Below are 20623 nucleotides of genomic sequence, written 5' to 3' on the forward strand. Positions count from 1 at the left end.
GAATCTGAAAGGGGTCTCGGGCAGGGCTGCGTTCCTTCAGGAGACTCTAATGGAGAATCTGTTTCCTTGCCTCTTCCAGCTTCTAGAAGCCGCCCACATTCCGTGGCTCACCGCCTGTGCTTCCATCTTCAAAGCCAAGGACACCAGACCAAGTGCCAGTCACACTGCTGCCTCTCTGAATTTACTCTCTTGTGTCTCCCTCTTGCACATACAAAAACCCTCGTGATACCTGGGCCCACCCAGATAACCCAGGACCCCTGCCGTCTCAAGGTCAGCTATGACCTTGAGCCTAATTGCACCCACCATCCGCCTTGCCCTCTGCTGTGCCACATCACATAATCACAGGTTCCACGGACCAGGCCACGGGCATCTTTGGAGAGGCCATTATTCAGCCCACCAGGTGCCCTCAGGTTTACTCTGGTCCATCCTGAGCTCCATTCAATGGCTCTCTCTCACCCTCACTCCTCTTGGCTAGGTCAGGTCGAGAAGCCACCCCAGTCGTGCCCAGCACAGACGTGTCACCCCACACATAGCTGGCCGGCCCCACTCGGTTCAATCAAGCTGGTCACAGAGGCACTGTGTGCCGGTATCTCCTCGGCCGGAGCCCCGCGGGGATTCCCCGCCATCCTGATGCTCCAGCCTGGCCAACGCAGCTTCTGGGGGGACACCAGACAGGGGCCTGCAGGGACAAGGGAAAGAGCTTTGCCCGGGGTCCTGCTAGCTGACCCCAGAACAGGAGGGGTACAGGGAGAAAACAGAGGGGAACTTAATTATGAATCTGAACTGCTCCTCTGTGCCACCTGAGTCTGGGAGTAAAGGTTGCTCTGACCTAGTTAATTATAAGGACAGACTCTGAAATGGGCATTCCATTGAGGCCTGACGCGATCAGCTCAATAATGTATCACATTCCGCTTTCTACCACTAAGTGGACAATTATTTATCAGGAGAGTACTGTGTGCCAGTAACATCTGGAGGTCAAGGTTCTACTCTCAGAGTATCATTCTAGCAAAAGAGGCAGGGGCGTCTGGGTGGCTCAGTCAGTGAAGCATCTGATGAGGTCGTGATCTCACAGTTCATGGGTTCGAGCCCTGCGTCGGGCTCTGTGCTGACAGCTCAGAGCCTGGAGCCTGCTTCAGATTCCGCGTGTGTGTATCTCTCTCTCTGCCCCTCCCCAGCTCTCTCTCTCTCTCAAAAATAAATTTTAAGGGGCGCCTGGGTGGCTCAGTCGGCTAAGCGTCCGACTTCGGCTCAGGTCATGATCTCCCAGTTCGTGAGTTCGAGCCCCGCGTCCGGCTCTGGGCTGATGGCTTGGAGCCTGGAGCCTGCTTCAAATTCTATGTCTCCCTCTCTCTCTGCTCCTCCCCTGCTCACGCTCGGTCTCTCTCTCCTTCAAAAATAAATAAAAATATTAAAAAAAAAATTAAAAATAAAAAATACAAAATAAATTTTTTTTAAAAAGTTAAAAAATTTAAAAGAAGAGGCAAATACTAAACAGATAAACAGCTATATGCCTGTCCAATGTTAGCAAATGCCCTGAAGAAGAGTAAAAGGGGGCAGAGAATAATGGTGGGTGGTAGGTGCTATTACAGAAAAAGAGCTCCGGGCCGGGATGACATTCCAGCATAGACCTGTAGGGAACATGTATGTGCCACCTTCCTCCATTAACAGCAACAAAAAGACTGAGGGCTTACTGAGGTTCTCAGCGGCATGTGCCAGGACCGAGCTAAGTGCTTTATATCCCACTTAATCCTCACAAACAACTCTGGGAGGCAGGCACTATAATTAAATCCATTTTACAGATATAGAAACTGAGGACAAGTGACATAACCTGCAAGCAGCATGCATAGCCGGGAATTTAAATCAAGTGTAGATGCCTCTATCACCAAGAAAATGTTCAGTTTGCTTTTTTTTTTTTTTTTTTTTTTTTTTTAATTTTTTTTTTCAACGTTTTTTATTTATTTTTGGGACAGAGAGAGACAGAGCATGAACGGGGGAGGGGCAGAGAGAGAGGGAGACACAGAATCGGAAACAGGCTCCAGGCTCCGAGCCATCAGCCCAGAGCCTGACGCGGGGCTCGAACTCACAGACCGCGAGATCGTGACCTGGCTGAAGTCGGACGCTTAACCGACTGCGCCACCCAGGCGCCCCTGCTTTTTTTTTTTTTTTAACGTTTATTTTTTTTAAAAGCTTGCCAAATTTATCTTTTTAATTTTCTTTTTTTTTTACATTTATTTATTTTTGAGAGACAGAGAGAGACAAAGCGTGAGCAAGGGAGGGGCAGAGAGAGGGAGATACAGAATCCGAAGCAGGCTCCAGGATCCCAGCTGTCAGCACAGAGCCCGATGCAGGGCTTGAACGCACGAACCGTGAGATCATAACCAGAGCTGAACTTGGACACTTAACCGACTGAGCCACCCAGGCGCCCCTAACGTTTATTTATTTTTGAGAAACTGAGAGACAGAGCACGAGCAGGGGAGGGGCAGAGGGAGAGGAAGATACAGAGTCCAAAACAGGCTCCAGGCTCTGCGCTGTCAGCACAGAGCCTGACGTGGGGCTCAAACTCGTAAGCCACGAGATCATGACGTGAGTCAAGTCGGACGTTTAACTGGACTGAGCCACCCAGGCACCCTTCTGTTTGTTTTTGAATCACAGACATGTACTACTGTTCCCATTTAAAATTAGTATAAAAGGATCCATGGATGATTCTGGAGGCAGGGAAATTTTCTTAGAAAGATACAAGAAAAACAAAAGCTAGCAGCTACTACCTCCAGGGGGTAGAGTTGAAGCTGGCGAGAAGACATTATTCATTTTGTTTTATTATCTTTAGCGCTATTTGTATTTTTCACTCTGTAGGTATTACCTCTGAACTGCTAATAACAAAATGAATTCGCACTTTCAATAAACAAACAGCAACAGCAGGGACTTAAGGGTAGAAATTTCTAAATGCTGAGCTGGGCACAAAGAGAAAGCACGTATTTACTGGGCACCTATAATAACCCCAAGAGCTGAAATGCCAGGCAGAGTGCTAAGTGTTTTCCAGGCAGGAATCCATTCAAACCCCTACAAAGTCAGGACTATTAAAACTTCCCCTTCTCAGACCAGGGGACTCTGAGGCCCCAGAGTGGTTAGGGAACTTGCTCAGGGCCACAGGGCCAGAAAGAGGCAGAGCCGGGCGCTGAACCCACACGGTCCGACACTGAGCTCCAACCTCCCGAGCTGCACCACCTCTCAGCCAGGTACTTAAAAGAACTCCAGGGGCTTTCCAAAGGCTTTCCAAGGTCCATGGCCTCACCACCCCGCCCGGGGCAGCCTCAAAGGCAATATTCTCTGAGGCAGGGCACCAACTGTCCTCAGACATCAGGGATTCCGAGTTCATCTGTGTGGGACGGAGAAGCAATATTCTGACCCAGATGTGGAAATATTCTACAACCGCCCCCACCCACCTACCCAATGTGCGCAGTAAGGGCGATGGCTAAGAAACACGAGGTTGGACCGCCTGGGTCCTAGTCTCTACCTCGGCACAGATGTGCACCCGAAAGCAGGGTTTCTCAGCCTCGGCACTAGTGACATTTGGGGCCAGAAGATTTTTGCCCTGAGGGGGCCATCCTGTGCACCCGAGGATGTTCAGCAGCATCTCTGACCTCTGTCCAAGAGATGCCAGTAAGTGCACAATCACGACAGACAACCCTAAGAGGCACGTACTAAACCCCATTCTGTAGACACAGAAACTCAGCTCCCGTATAACCTGGGAGCAAGCATACACAGCCAGGGGGGACCATCAAAGATGTCTCCAGACTTTGCCAAATAACCCCCTGGGGAGGCAAAAAACTGCCCCTACCATCCCAGAGCTGTGGCCTCACCAGGCCTCGGTTTCTTTATCTGTGAGAAGAGAACTCACCGATTAGAGAACCACCAGGAGGGCTAAATGACAGACCCGAAAGGTTCCAGGTTTAGTTCCTGGCCAAGAGACTGATCAATAAACCCAAGGGTTATGGAAACCAATTTGACAATAAATTTCATATATTAAAAAAATTAAAAAAAAAAAATAAACCCAAGGGTTGGTTGGTTTCATTCATTCACTCATTCATTCATTCATTCATTGTCTCCACCACACAATGAATATTTATTGAGTACCTACTCTGTACGGAGCTCTGGACTAATCAAGGACAGTGGGAATAAATCAGGCACAGTCCCTGCCCTCTTAAGACTCACAGTCCACTAAAGACAGAAGGTCACATGAGGCACCTGGAGGGCTCTGTCAGTTGGTTAAGTGTCCGGCTCTTGATTTCTTTTTCTTTTTTTTTTAATATAATTTATTGTCAGGTTGGCTAACATACAGTGTATACAGTGTGCTCTTGGTTTGGGGGGCAGATTCCCGTGGTTCATTGCTTATGTACAACACCCAGGGCTCATGCCAACAAGTGCCCTCCTCAACGCCCAGTGCCTCTTTTTTTCAACTCGGGTCATGATCTCACCGTTCAGGAGTCTGAGCCCTGTGTCGGGCTCCAGGCTGATGGCGCAGAGCCTACTTGGGATTCTCTCTCCCTGCCTCTCTCTCTCTGCCCCTCCCCCACTCGCACACCTGTGCGCCTTCTCTCTCAAAATAAATAAGTAAATATTTTTTAAAAAGATGTAAGGTCACAAAACATAACTGCGAAGATCAATGCTTGTTACACAAGGAGGGGAAGTGTCAGGGTGAGGGTCCAGGAAGGGGGCATTTCAGCAGAGGAGAGTGCCAGGGTCAGAAAGAGCCAGCCGTGCAAAGATCCAGGGGAAGCACGTCTGAGGCAGAGGGATGGCGGGGGCAAAGGCATGGGGAAGATGCTGCGTGGGTATCCACCTTTTCAAAATGCAGAAGGGAGGGAGGGAACGACTCGAACGAATTCAAGCGACAGCAGCAAAGACTGGAGACCCTGGAGCCAGAGGCCTGAGTCTGAATCCAGCAGCCACCGCTCACCTGCCCCTTGAACTTCAGAAAATCAGCTCACCTCTCCGGCTCTGGTCTCCTTCACCTGCAAATAGGTCTAATAATGGATGCCGCGCAGACCACGGGGTTAAGGGTTTAGCTTGCCCAGAGACGCCTCATCAGCTCTGGCCAGCATGGGCTGGGAGCGGTGGGGTGCAGGGCAGGCCGGCCACGAAGCAGGGGCAAACCCCGCGGGACTGAAACTCAGGCTGATAAGAGCACTAATAAGTCATCGCCCGCGGAAAGTACTGACCATGAGCAGGCACCGTGTTCCTGCTTCAACGTCCATCAGCGGAACCACACCCTGTGAGGCGCGTCCTGCATTAACCCCATTCCACACAGAGGGACACAGAGGCAAACAGAGGTAGGAACACTTGCCGGAAGGTATGTGGGAGGACCTGGTGGAGCCTGGATTCGAACCCCGACAGGCCGGCTCCAGAGCCCTAGCAAAGGGACGGATGGAGGTGTGCAGGACGCTACTGGACATCGGCCCCGCCTCGGAGGGGCAGAGGCGAGGCGACCGGTGGCTGACAAAGCCACATCCAGAACCGGTCCAAACGTGACAGGCAACCGGCACAGGGGTAGCTCTAAGCAGAAGCAAGTTGAAAAAGGAGCTGCAGGGAGGCCAGCAGTCGGGTGGGGACCTGCTGGGCTTCTGGACATCTCTCCTGTTTTCAGAGACAACATGGGGCCTCCGCTTGCCCAGCACAGGCCGGCCAGAGAGACACGGGAGGTCTAAGGCCGCCCTGTCCCGACCCAGCACGAGGCCAGGGCTGCCTGTGGCGGGAGAAGGGCAGCAGGAGCCAGGGTCACGTGGGCGGTGACGTCCCCTGCCCGCTGCCAGGCTGAGCTGCAGTCTTTCCTCACTCTCTGAGTCACCAGAGCTAAGAATAAAACCTAGAAGTATTAAGGCAGGGGGGAGGGTAGGAGGGCCACATCCAGATCTTAGCCCCGGCACCCGGGGAAGGCAGGGCACGGCCCTGCTCAGGCAAGAGCCCCAGATCGCTACTAAATCCTAACACCCAAGGCGCAGAGCTGAACATCTCAGCAAGACAGGGACTGGGGCCACCCGCGAACCCAAGACTCCTGTCTTAAAAGGACGGCCAAAAAAGACGACAGAGCCGTGTCCAAATGTCCACGGTGGCAGCAGCCTGCTCTGACCCACCGTGACCCCGACGCTCCCAAGGACGGGCCCTTCCCTACAAAGCACACATCTACCCTCACCGTCTCTATCCAGCCCTGACCGTCTTTGTTGACTTTTGTCCCCAGCCACTTCCCCTCCTCTGATCAGACTTTGGAGCTTCACCAAACCCTCCATTTGGTCACATTCCAGGGACCTGAGCGGGTTCAGGCATGTGCCAGCCAGAGGCATACATCTAAGGACACGGCAGTCAACAGGACGGACAGCATGCATCCACTGACTGAGCAATGCTTCCAGATGCTGAGGACCCTGCGATGAACAGCAGAGCAAACGGCCTGCCCTCCCGGAGCGGACAGCCTTGTAAGAAGAGACAGAACAGACAAGATAGAAGGAAAAAATATATATAGACATAAAAAATACACATTAGTGTGCATGTGTACATGTATTATGATGAAAAGGACTCGGAGAAGTGGCAAGAACTTGCTGAGAACGCGTATTTTGGTAATATATTAAAGAAACAAGGGAATGGGCCAAAAGGCCATTTGGGGGAACAGCACGGAAAACAGCTGATGCAAAGGTTCTGAGGTAGGAACACGTGTGCTATTCTGCAGTAATAACAGAGAGGTCAATATGACTCGACAGTAATGGGAAATAAGGTCAGGGAGGAAGCTAGGGGACAGGGAGGGACAGACTGGAGGACTCAGAGGCCACTGCAAGCATTTCTAACTTTTACTCCAAGTGAGGTGGGGACCATGGATTTCATGTCATCATCGGATTTGTTTGTTTCAGACGGTGGTTCTCAAGCGGGGTAAACTTTCCCCCAGGGGACCTCGGACAATGTTTGGAGACATTTCAGGTGTCACTACTGTCACCGTGCTCTGGACATCTTGTGGGCTGCCGAACATCTGCAATGCAAGGACGGGCCCACAACAGTCACTGAGCCCTCAATGTCAACGGTGCTGGGGCTGAGAAACTCCGCTGAACGCAGTCCCTGCCCTTCTCAAGTTTAGACTCCTTGTTCTCCAAACACACCCCTTATCAAGCAGAGTTTCAGCTTCTCACCACGTGACAATCAACCAGGCCTCAGCTTCCACATCTGGACAGTGGGGATACCCATGAAATGAAGCAAATTAGCACGTCATTAAGCACAAGCCGGAGCACCTAGTAGGCACTCAATAAATGTCACCGCTACTACAGAGACTGCGTCCAGATCCACCCCCTGCCTCAACCCTTCCACATTTCCACCAGTTAAATGCAAAATACCACCATTTCAACATGGAGCATCTGCATGTTACCGCATACAGCAGGCAACACAGACGGGGCCAGCAGGAAGCAAGGGCTGGTTGTGCCCCCACCAAGCCGCCTCTCCTTCGAGCCTCCAGCCCTTGTGCGGGCCGTGGCCCCTGCCTCCTCACCCTGCCCTGGTGCTGTCCCGAGTCAGCTCAGCCCCAAAGTACCTGCTCTGCCCGCCCGGGGCGCTTTCTGAAGGACGATCCCTGCCTCTCCCATGGGGGAGGTGCTGAGAAAATGCCTTTAAACGAAGCTGAGAACAACAGAAAATACTAACTTCTTTTGTAATTGATTTTAAATTGTTTTTTTTAACATTTTATTTATTTTTGAGACAGAGGGAGACAGAGCATGAACGGGGGAGGGTCAGAGAGAGGGAGACACAGAATCCGAAACAGGCTCCAGGCTCTGAGCTGTCAGCACAGAGCCTGATGCGGGGCTCGAACTCACAGACCGCAAGATCATGACGTGAGCCGAAGTCGGCCGCTTAACCGACTGAGCCACCCAGACGCCCCTGTAATTGATTTTAATAGGCAGTACGTGGGGTGGCCTGGGTGGCTCAGCCAGTTAAGCGTCTGACTTCGGCTCAAGTTGTGATCTCACTGTTCGTGGGTTCGAGCCCCACATCGGGCTGTGTGCTGACAGCTTGGAGCCTGGAGCCTGTTTCGGATTCTGTGTCTCCCTCTCTCTCTGCCCCTCCCCTGCTGGCACTGGCACTGTCTCTCTCTCTCTCTCTCTCTCCAAAATAAACATTAAAAACTTTTTTAAAAAACAAGTAGTATGTGACTCAAATTTAAATATGTGTGTGCATGCATGTCAAATGGCAAAAAGTTACTCTTGCTTCCATCTCCCCCACAAGCCCCATCCCATCCCGTCTTCACAGCCCCATACACCCCTCCCCGTATACAAATCCAACCACACGTGTGAGTTCCTGTGTACCCTCCTGAAATTCTTCAGGCAAATACAAGCAAATACAACATGTTCTTTTTTTTTTTATTATTTATTTTGGGAGACAGCAAGTGAGCGAGCAGGGGAGGGGCAGAGAGAGAGAGGGAGAGAGAGAACCCCAAGCAGGCTCCGTGCTGTCAGCACAGAGCCCGATGTAGGGTTCGAACCCACAAACCATGAGATCATGACCTGAGCCGAAACCAAGAGTTGGATGCTTGGTTGGATGAGCCGAGGCACCCTACAAATATACATTCTTATTTGTCCTTTTTTGTACCTAAGAAGTATCATACCAAATATGACAAGTGTATCTTGATGTTTTCATTAAAAAAAAAAAAAATCTGAATCTTGGAAACTGGCCTTGTCCTCACCTTTTACTTTCTTCTGGAAGCATCCCCACCCCTCCACTGAATGGGTGGGACACAGCATATTTACTCAGGCCCCTACTGCCCACCTCTCGGGTTGCTGATCTTTTGCTCTCCCAAACAATGACACAAGGGCTCCCCTTAGAAGATACTCAAGTGAAGAAAATACAGAAGGCCTGACCCGAAGGCCAATGGCTTCGCTTAATTGCTACTGAGCCTCACGGGCAGAACACAAATTGACACAGGTTTAAGTATGATAACCTGCAGCTACACAATGAGAATTAAAAAATGATGACAAACGTTGACCTGGTCATCCCCATGGGAATTCAATCTGTAAAACATCACAAAGTAAATCCAACGTAAACGCAATTCCGATCCTCGAGAGAGATGGGCGTGTCACATTCACTAGAGCATCACTCACAACAGCCAAGACATGGAAACAACCTCAAAGCTCACTGGCGGATGAAGGGATAAAGGAAGGTGGTATATACATATGCAATGGAAATATCATCCAGACATTAAAAAAAGAAGGGAATTCAGAGAGGGAGGGAGGCAAACCATAAAAGACTCTTAAATACAGAGAACAAACTCAGGGTTGATGGGGGTGGAGGGAGTGGGGAAGGGGGGAAAAGGGGTGATGGGCACTGAGGAGGGCACTTGTTGGCATGAGCTCTGGTGTTGTATGTTAAGCGATGAATCACGGGAATCTACCCCCGAAACCAAGAGCACGCTGTATACTCTTGACAATAAATTATATTAAAAAATATGTTTTTTTATATAGCCAACTTGACAATAAATTGTATTTTAAAAAAAAGGAAGAAAGAAAAGAAAATCACTAACAAAAAAAAAAAGGAAATCTTGCCATGTGCGACAACATGGATGGACCTCGAAGGCATTATGCCAAGTGAAATGAAGCAAAGAACAACAAATACTATATGTTCTCATTTTACGTGCGGAATCTAAAAAAACTGAACTGAGGGCTCCTGGCTGGCTCAGTCGGTGGAGCGCGTGACTCTTAATCTTGGGGGTCATGAGTTTGAGCCTCCGTCGGGTGTCGAGATTACCAAAAAAATAAAATAAAAATAAGCTTTAAAAAATAGAAATTAAAAGGACTAGGGGGTAGGGGAAACGGGGAACTGTGGGTCAAAGGGCACAAACTTCCAGTTATAAGATGACGAATTAGCTCCGGGAACCTAACGTACAGCATGGTGATCACAGTTAGCAAATAACTGTGTTGTATACTTGAAAGCGGTCAGGAGAGTAGATCTCAGGAATTATAGGTGGAGGTCAAGGTAATAATGGGAGGGAATGGAGGTGCTAACTAACCTAACTGTATAATCACTTTACAACACACACGTTTAGCAAACCATCCTGTCCTATACACCTGAGCTTTACATATGTTACACATCGATACCTCAATAAAGCTGGGGTGGGGGGGAATCACTAAATGCAGGAGTGTGCATTCCTGGCGGTTTATAGCTCTACAAATATTATATAATGTCTGATTTTTAACAAAGTAACAGAAACCACAGCGTCCAATACACTAACTAGCAACCTCACGGGGGGCTACTGAGCACTTGAAATGAGGCTGGACCAAACTGGGATGTGCTATAAAACTAAAAGACTTAGTATGGGAGCACATGGGTGGCTCAGGTTAAGCGTCTGACTCTTGGTTTCAGCTCAGGTCATGATCTCACAGTTCATGAGATCGAGCCCCACATTGGGCTCTGCACTCACAGCATAAAACCTGCTTGGGATTCTCTCTACCTCCTCTCCCTCTCTCTCTCTCTCTCTCTGTCCCACCCCCCCCCCAACCCCGCACCTCTCAAAATAAATATTAAAAAAAAAAAAAGACTCAGTACAAACAAAATGCAAAATACCTCATTAGTTACATGTTGAAATTCCAACATGTTGCATATATGGAGTTAAATAAAATATATACTTAAAATCATTTCACCTGTTTTTTTATTTTTTTGTAATGTGGCAACCAGACAAAACTCCATACATGGCCTGCATTCTTTTTCTATCGTATGGTGCTGGTCCAAACAATAGAAGATAGGGGATTTGTTCAATTCATTCCACACCTGGCAAGTATTTATTTACCTAGGCTCCTAACTGGTTGCTGGCCTCCCCTCCGGGCCACCCTTCACCCCACAGCCAAAGGGATAGCTTCAAATCGTAACCAGATCCTGACACACTCTGCCTGAAGCTCCTCACTATGCCTATGGCCACCCTATGCCTCAGGACCTTTGCACGGTCTGTTCCCCTGGCCTGGAGCTCTTCTCCCCTCACTGCCCTGGTTTCAACGCAGAGGCAGCCTTCAGGCCTCAGGAGAGGCAGCCCTCCGTCCTTCCTGCCCATGCCCTGTCAATCACATCAAATCCTTCATTTAACTTCCTAATGGAACTCTGTACATTTCCTGTAGAGCACCCACCCTACGGTCACTAAATATTTCTTTCGGATATTATTTATTTGATGTTCTACTTACCATCTTACTTAATACCATATGTGATATGTTATGGAGTATGCAATATAGTATACATTACATGTAATACACGTAACTACGAAAAAACATACAAATTGCCGTTTGCACAGGTCAGGAGTTGGCAAACTACAGCCCGTGTACCAAATCTGACCCTCTGCCAGCTTTGTCCCCAAACTAGGAAAGGATTTCACATTTTTAAATATGAAACGTAAAACAGATAGGTTGCTGGGGCACCTGGGTGGCTCAGTCGGTTAAGCGTCCGACTTCAGCTCAGGTCATGATCTCACAGTTTGTGGGTTCAAGCCCCGCTTCGGGCTCTGTGCTGACAGCTCAGAGCCTGGAGCCTGTTTCGGATTCTGTCTCCCTCCCTCTCTGCCCCTCCCCTGCTCATGCTCTGTCTCTCTCTGTCTCAAAAAAAAATTTTTTTTTTTAAATTAAAAAAATTTTTTTTTAATTTTTATTAAAAAAATTTTTTTTTAATTTTTATTAAAAAAATTTTTTAATTTTTATTAAAAAAATTTTTTTTTAATTTTTATTAAAAAAAAACAAACAAAACCAGATGGGTTGCCTGCTGCTAAGAGCAGTCATTTGATTTTGCCTTGGCCCACAAAGCCTAACTTCTTTACCACCTGGCTCTTTCCAGAAAAAGTTTGCCAACTCAGGAGGTGGGTCAAAAAACACCAAAGGTCGGCATTTTCCTAGGATCTGATGCTACTTACTCCAAACATTACTTTGCCAGATCCTGCCCTCCCTTTAGGCTGTCAGGTCTGTGGGGACAGTGAATGCCCAGGTAGCAGCCCTGGACTTTTCACCGCCGACCTGCCCCAGGCCCAGACACATGGCGGGTGCTCAGAAGCACCCAAGGAGTCTATGAACCAGACCCCAGAGTGAGTCTCAGCAAACTGAAAGTTAAGAGGGGATGCCCGGGCGGCTCAGTAGGTTGTGTCTGACTCTTGATTTCCGCTCAGGTCACGATCTCAAGGTTCGTGGATGGAGCCCCGCGTCAGGCTCTGTGCTCGACACGGAGCCTGCTTGGGGTTCTCTCTTTCCCTCTCTCTCTGCCCCTCTCCCGCTCACACACACTCTCTCTCGAAACAAACATAAAATTTTTTTTAAAAACCGTACACTGGATGAGGCCAGCATTTGAGCCATCACAGCAGCCCCCACCGGGCTGGGTCTGAAGGACACAAAGATAAATAATGTTCCCCAAATCAACCGTGATGATGAATGCACACCTCTGTGGCTGTCCTAGAAGCCACCAAATTGTGTGCTTTAAATGCATGAATCATATGGTATGTGAACCGTATCTCCATAAAGCTGTTAAAAAAAAAAAAAATATATATATATATATATATACATATATATATATGTATGTATGTATAAGGAAGACCCAGGGTCATTTTAACTATGTCATTTCCACTTCATATGGTGTCTTTAGAACCTAACACCCCCCTCAGAAACTACTAAGGACACACAGACCCGACTTCATCACCTCACTAAGAAGACACGTCATCTAGATGGGACTCGTTTGCATTTGTTAAAAATATATATATTTGAATGCAATGTGACTTCCCACTGCTATGCTGCTTCTAACTAGATTACATGTGCCCTTAACCTGAGATTTCTCACCCTTGGCACAGCTCACCTCTGGAGCCGGCTAATTCTGCTGTGAGGCTGTCCTGTGCATGGTGGGAGGTCCGGCCGCATCCCTGGCCTCGACTCCCCAGATGCCAGGAGCATCCTCCCCCCGCAAACCAGGACGACAAAAACTCTCTAGAAGTTGTCAGTGTCCGCTTGGGGGAGGGGGGCACGATCACTCCAATGGAGACCCATTGTCTTAACAGTGTTTCCACAGGGCCCCACCCCCGCCACCAATACCTACTGACTCCAAAGACCATCCACCTGCCTGTCCATTCATTCAACACATACTGAGCCTGCTTCGTAACAGGAGTTGAACCACAACACCCACCTTTGTATTCTGCCCTCAAGTAGCTTAGAATCTTATCCAGGAAGTAGGGTGGGTACATAAATAGCTGTGACAAAAGATTTTAAAAGCACTGAGTGTCACTGAAGAGGTGCACATAAATGACATGAGACCTCCAGAGCAGAGAGAGGGGTTAATTCACAAAGCAAAGAGGAAGAAAACCCAGCTTCCTCATGCTCACAGCAGGGACCACACCTGCCTCTGAGAGTCACTGTGAACATTAAATCTACACATTGCCTGATTTCACTTTCATCCCCAAATGGGTACTCTTGCTCCCATTTTGTAGAGAAAGCAACTGAGGCACAGAGAGGCAAAGCAACTTGCCCAAGGTAGCACAGCCTGCAGGTGAAAACAGCAGATGTCAACACAGGCAGGCAGGCTCATGGCCGCACGTGCTGCCTCCTTGAGAAGTCAAGCATGGGGACAATAAACGGGCACCTGGTGACCAGTCTATTAGTGGAAGTTAGTGTCACTGTTGTTTCCCCTTGGGAGCTCAGAGAGGGTTTCCTGAAGGAGGGAAAACCTAAGGGGGCAAACATGCCAAGAAACAGGCCACTGTGGAGACGGGGCGCCGGTGTTTCAGGGGGGCACAGAGCAGCATCCAAGAGAGTCACCGGACAAGCTTCAGGTGGGCATGCCCATCAACTAATAGAACAAAGCGCCAGAAGGGGACTGGGCAACCGAAAGGGCTCAGAGGACAGGCCAAGGACTGAGCGAGGGACTCAAAGGAAAAACCAAAGCTCCGTTCGGGATTCCCACCAAGAAAGTGCTGCGTCACCCACGTGTTGCAAAAGCGCCCAGACATTGTGAAACCATGAAACCGAGAGCCCAAGTCTCAAGTGCAGCCCCCAAACAGGAAACTGGCGAAGCCGCCATCATCCCCCAAAACTGCCCTGGAGCCACTCCGGCCCCGGCCCCCCTGCCCCGCCCCCCGCCCCAGAGTACGTGAGCTGGCCCACCTGCCTATCCCAAGGTCCCTCAACTCCACACACAAATCCAAGCTACGTGCTCCTGGTCTGTGGCAGACAGCGTCACAGTGGAGATGGGTCCCAGGGAGCAGGCAGCGTTGAAGGAGGAGCACGACACAGGGGTCACAAGCACGGGCTCTGGTGCAGAGCCCCGGGCTCGAGACCTACACCGCCACTTCCTGGCTGTGTGCCCGCGAGGAAGTCAATCCACCTCTCTGCCTTTTGGGCGCCCACCTCTCACCAGATTACCAATCCTCGCTGTTAGGGGAGGGGGTCGCTGTGGGGGCTGAGTTTGCTGCTGCCACTGCTGCCACATTATTCCTGCCGCATCACCATCATCGAGTGACAAGAGCAGCTCAGAATGCCAGAATGCCAAAGCCCCCCCAAGGGACTGTTATCCTGTCCTGCTACAGGATCAGCCGGGGTCATCTGGCACAGCCTGTTGGAAAAGACACTACTCTGCAACCCGCCCCAGCCCTACCCTACCGCTGACCTGGAAGCATCCACAATAGCTATTTTAAAACAGGCCACTAGGGACACTGCCATCACAGCGCAGGACGGTGCCATGCCTCGGAGCCTAGACTCTGGGCCAAAGGGCCATGGGTCCATCCTGGCTCTGTTACCTCTGAGCTGTGTGACCTTAAACAAGGCACATAACCTCTGTGGGCCTCAGGTGCCCCATCTGGACGATAATCAGTCTATCAAACCTGACAGGGCTTTTTGAGGATTAAATGGAAAGCATTCTGAAGAGCGCCTGGGGCTGGCCTCCACTTGAGCCCGTGACGCGGCGCCCCAGCCTCTGCCGCTCTGGCTGCGAAGGCCTCTCACCGCTCCCCCAGCTCCCCCAGCTTTTCCGTACCGGCTCTGTCCCGGGCCTGGAATATTCCAGGTCTGGTCAGGGCTTCCTCAGCTGCCAACTGGTGGACAGAGGTCTCACCCATCGAAAGTGCCCGTCTCCGCCATAACTCACTAGAACCGCAACGTGCATGTCCCCCAGCACCCCCGTCTTTATGTGCCCAAAGCACGAGGCAGAGGTTGCCAGCCAGATTCCGGGTTTGAATCTGGTTCTGCCATCCGCTAGCTGGGTGACTTCACTTCTCTCGGCCTTTGTTTTCCCATCCGTAAGTTCTAAGGGTCTCTTTCCCTCCTACCTGTCATCTCCCCAAAGCAGGACCTCGTCCTAATTCGCCTGCACAGAGTAGGCACTCGTCAAATGCTTGTTCAACAAGCGAAAGACGGGGTGAATCAATCTATCTGAAGAGCAACCCAGAAACATGTGAGGAAAACCCAGAGACTCCGTGGCCTGCTGTGACCCAATAATCCCCGCTATGGGCATGGGTCCAAAGGAAGTAACTCCAAGAGCAAGAAAAGATGCAATCTGTACATTCTGGCCCGTTCACAGCCAAAACCAGGAAGCTCCCAGGCACGCGAGACATAAGCAAAGGGGGCCAGAGGATCCTGCGGAAAATGACCCAGCTGTCATGACCCAAAGCGAGGGGCCAGCCCCAGGCCTGGAGAGGCCATCAGTAAAGAGGGGTTAGCCCTGGCACCCTGGGCTTCATGCTTTCTGCCCAAGAACTAGGGCAGACGCAATGCCTAAGAGCAGGATCAGGGGTTAGGGGAGGGTTCCAATCAAGGAAAGGGGGAAGGGGGTGGGGATATGTTTTTTGCCAGAGAGGTTTACATACCATCAGAGCACATCCTTACACAGCGCAGGCACAGCCTAGGGCACTGGGCACATCTCAATTTGTCTAATCCCTCAAACAAACCTATGAGGACACCGGTACCATTACTGTTCTCCGTGTTACAGATGCAGCAACTGAGGCACAAAGTATAAAGGTCTCCTGACCTGAGCCAAGAAGGCCATGTTACCCAGAGAATCAGAAGTTAACAGTGGCTAACTTGGAGGGGGGGGGGGGCAACCTAGAATCACATCACCGTCCGGTACTTCTTCCATCTCTGGGTCCTCCCAGATCCTCCGGATTTCCCTTTGGACCAGAGCAGGGACTGCTGTGTAATGATGAAGACGGCCACGGTAACAATGACAACGGATCAGCAATAGTAACAATAACACCACTTAGTAACGGGAGGAGCACATTCGTCCTACTTCAATTGTTTGAATTTTACAACGCTATGAGGTAGGCACAGCTATTATCCCCATTTTGTGCATGAGAAAACGGAAGCACAGAGAGGTGAAGTGACCTGTCCAAGGTCACACAGCAAGCAGCAGAACCAGGGTCTAAGTGGAAGCCACACTAGCAACCTGCACTGTTCTCTCCCTCTAGACATCTTCACATCCGTGGCCTCCGTGAGACAGGGAGGCTGCGTGTTTCATTTACCACATACATATTCCCAGGCATCAGACCTACGGCAATAGAGGGATTAATACACACAAGAGGGAGGAAGGGAGGGAGGTACTGGAAGTTATCATAATGCATCGATTCTAAAACCCAGGTTTCAGGGGCGCCTGGATGGCTCAGTCGCTTGAGCGTCCAACTTTGGCTCAGCTCATGATCTCGCGGTCCGTGAGTTCGAGCCTTACATGGGGCTCACTGCTGTCAGTGCAGAGCCCGCTTAGGATCCTCTGTCCCCCATCTCAACTCCTCCCCCGTTTACACTCTCCCAAAAATAAAACATAAAAAAAATTTTTTTTTTAAATAATAAAGTAAAACCCAGATTTCTTCACACTTTACTGTGATACCCGTTTCTAACGCTCGGTGCCCCCTTCAACCTCTGCCGGCCGTGTCTTCACAGCAAGGCATCTCTGAAATGGGGATCCTCGTCACCGCTGTCGATCTTTTGGATTCGATGACATGTGGCGCAGCCTGGTCCCTTTTCTAATCTAACTCATCTTTAGGGAAGGCAAGAGGCTTCTCCCTAAGTTTCGAGAAATCAAGAAGGAAAAATGGGGGTGCCTGGGTGGCTCAGTCTGTTTAGTGTCCAGCTTCGGCTTGGGTCATGATCTCACGATCCCGGAGTTCAAGCCCCGTGTCGGGCTCTGTGCTGACAGCTCAGAGGCTAGACCCTGCTTTGGATTCTGTGTCCTCCCTGTCACTCATGCTCTGTCTGACTCTGTCTCTCAGAAAGAAATAAATATTAAAAAGAAGAAGAAGAAGAAGAAGGAGGAGGAGGAGGAGGAGGAGGAGGAGGAGGAGGAGGAGGAAGAAAAATGAAAAATGCCCTTACTGCTTGGCCAAGTGCACCCTAAGGGAGAGCAGGCAGTCAGCCCGGCCCCACCACCTCACTACTGCTCCACAACAACGCCATTAACTCTCACGGAGGGGGCGTAATTGTCGAGCTACCCAGCCGGGCCAGCTGGGGCAAAGCTGCCAACCGCTGACCCGACCATGCCCACCTGCCAGCTGCCTGCCTGTCTCCAGTTCCTTCCCCAGGCCAGGCTGTCTGTGCCAAACCCGGGCAGAGGGGAGGCAGTAGAACCAATCTGACAAACCACAGCCCTTTCCAATGGGGCATGGTCACCAACAGGCCCCATAAGAGAAATCCTCTTGCAAGCAGAGTATTCTTCCCGAAACACGGCACTCGAGTAGGATTTGCCTGGCGAAACGGTTATGAATTTCAAGCACCTCAGGGTCCACAGGCTCCCTTCTCCCCAGTTTCTTTTTTTTTTTAATTATTTGCTTTTGAGAGAGAGAGAGAGAGAGAGAGACGGAGCATGAGCAGGGCCTCCCCTGCTCAGAGAGGGAGACACAGAATCTGAAGCAGGTTCCAGGCTCCGAGCTGTCAGCACAGAGCCTGATGCGGGGCTTGAACTCACGGACCGCGAGATCATGACCTGAGCCTAAGTTGGATGCTCAACCGATGGAGCCACCCGGGCACCCCCTTCTCCCCAATTTCTGTAAGGTGCTGGGAGGGGGTGTTAGGCAAAAGTATCCTGAATTCACATCCACAGGTAAACTACAGCACAGCTATTTTTATTGGAGATCCGACATTAGGTGTGGGCACAGACCTGAAAATCACTAGCAGGCTACAACTAGAAACTGTCACAGTCCCCAGTCACCCAGAAGAAGCACTGCACAGAGTTAGGAGACTAGCAAACCGCTGCTGTACCCAAAAGGTGGCAGCATGTGGACTGAGCCAAGGCGAGGGCTTCTCAACCTCAGCACTAGTGACATCTGGGCCCCGATGGTTCTTTGTTATAAGGAGAGGAGGGCCTTCCCTGTACATCGTATAACATCAGCAGTGTCTATCCACTAGATGCCAGATGCCCTCCCTCCAGTTAGAACAACCAAAAATGTTTCCAGATGTTGACAAATGTCCCTCATGGGGTAAAATCACCAGGCGGCAAGAACTGCAGGTGTAGGCAGTTTGCAGAACACCCTACTCTTTCCTGTGAGTAATGACCTAGTTAAGAGCCATTTGGTAAATATGCGACCATGGCCACCCTGTGACTTCACATGTATAATAAAATATAGGCAGCTTGAATTTAGGATGAATTTATTTGGCTTAAAAAAAATGAATTAGTTTAAAGGAAAGAAGTCATTAAGCACAGGGCAGACGCTACTGGTGGGCTTACTTACTGCCTCTCTCAACTCCCTTCTCCCACTAAAAGACTGAAAAACCAAATGCTCACTTTCCCCATCCACCTTGCACCAAGAAGCGGCCAAGCCCAGGGCAAGGACATCCAGGAAACCCTCAGAGACCGTCGACACAATGGGGCCAGGCCAGGGGTGAGAGTCCAGCCCCAAAAGCACTGAACTTCAGAGGTTCCATCTCCTGCACGGGGTGCCTAAGAGGGTCCAAGACATGCCCCTCCAACACCCACCCACTCAAGGCTGGCTTTGCATTTTCCCCAGGAGCTCCCGGTAGAGAGGCTAAAAAACAACGCCAGGACCAACTGCCTCAAGAGGCAACAATTACTGGCAAATTACTTAATTAGGTTCATGACGGCATTTCATCAAGTAAAATATGCTCATTAAAAATGGGTCACATCCAAGATGTACTAGTGAGTGAAAACAAAAAAGAATGTGTTTTTACAGATCATCCTTTTTTATTTTTTAATTTTATTTATTTTGAGAGAGAGAGAGACAGAGCACGAGCAGGAGAGGGGGAGAGAATCCGAAGCAGGCTCCAGGCTTCCAGCTGTCAGCACAGAGCCTGACGCAGGGCTCGAATCCAAGAACCATGAGATCATGACTTGAGCTGAAGTTGGATGCTTGATCAACTGAGCCACCCAGGTGCCCCCCGCCCCCCGCTTCCTTGTGTTCAAAAGATACTATATATGTTTAGCATCCGTGGAGAAAACAGACTGATTTGAAAGTTAAAACGCCAATCTACCAATATGAGATTATCTCCAGAGAGTGCAGTTATGGAAGATTTTCTTTTGACTGTACTCGTCTCTGAACTGTTTCATTTTATACTGTATCTCTTATAATATCAGACCAAGAAGAGAGGAAAAGAAAAAGTCCCTTTAAATAATCCAATCACTGCCATGTTTGCAGAAAACCTGGAACTGTCCAAGTATGTGAATGTCAGTTGCATTCAAAGTCATCTCAACTTGCCTTCCCTTGTTCATCAGTGATTTAAATACTCAAGCACATCTTCTGATTCCTAACCTATAGAGAAAACCATGGGAAAAATGAATTTCCCCACACATTAGCTGATAAGCGACACCTCGGCTTGCCTCTCCCAGACCTGGGAACCCACCCTGCCCCCCAGACACCCTGTAACAACTGGGCCAATTAACTTGAATTGTCTCAGACGCTGGGGGCAGGTGTCTGAATCCCTGGGGTCAGGCTGGGCTCTGTTCCAACTCTGCCAAGGCCTGTGTGGGGCCGGAGGCCACAAGGAGATGATCAACCAGAAGAGAATCACCACACCCGAAATCCCCCCTCCACTGCCCTCCACGGTCTACCGCTGTCCCCTATCGTCCAGCCGCCTCCTCCACAACCACAGCTGGTGTCTGCTCACCCTCTGCTAAGCGCTCTGTACACGGCACCTCCTCCTCACAACTGTGTCAGATAGGCAACGTGATCGCGATTCCCACTTTACAGCTGGGGAAACTGAGGCTCCCAGAAGTTAAGGAACTATCACATGCTGGGCAGTGGCAGGACGGATTTTCAAACTCAGGCTCCTGAATCTGGCCTCCTGACCCCACCCATGTTCTTCCCTCGCTTTCTCTGGAACTGCACTTTCTTGTCCGAAGCAGCCCCATGCCTTCAGCCGCCAATGCTCGTCCCTCCCCGCCCAGTACCCGCTTTGAAAAGAAAGAGGCTCTGACTCAGGGCTGATCATCTACCTTGTGTCTTTTTTCCTTGACCTTGACTTAGTTACTTAATGATCTTGAGGAAGAGGGCTTATCAAAGGGCTCCTAGATAATCTAACCAAGTTATTTAGTTATTTATTTAGTTGATTACCAACCAAATTGCTTAGTTACCTTCCCAGCATCGGCAGCTCCAAATTCCGCCTGGGCCACTGGCCTCCAGTCTATCAGGTTGACTGGAGGGACCAGAGAAGACACTGTC

The 20623-nt window shown here is 50.0% G+C and overlaps 1 protein-coding gene across 3 annotated transcripts in view; it reads right to left on the reverse strand.

Annotated features, from left to right (window-relative positions):
- ABCC1 (ATP binding cassette subfamily C member 1) overlaps positions 1-20623 on the reverse strand; it is a 142097-nt gene that overhangs the window by 108293 nt on the left and 13181 nt on the right. The window contains exon 1 of one of the 3 annotated variants that reach the window (XM_058710431.1): positions 457-627. The exons of the other annotated variants lie outside the window; for them this stretch is intronic. The gene's annotated coding sequence lies outside the window, so the exon portion shown is untranslated. Of the gene's footprint in view, positions 1-456; positions 628-20623 lie in introns of those variants that run through there. 3 annotated transcript variants of the gene reach the window in all.

The sequence above is a fragment of the Neofelis nebulosa genome, chromosome 18 (assembly GCF_028018385.1).
Source record: "Neofelis nebulosa isolate mNeoNeb1 chromosome 18, mNeoNeb1.pri, whole genome shotgun sequence".
NCBI lineage: Eukaryota > Metazoa > Chordata > Mammalia > Carnivora > Felidae > Neofelis > Neofelis nebulosa.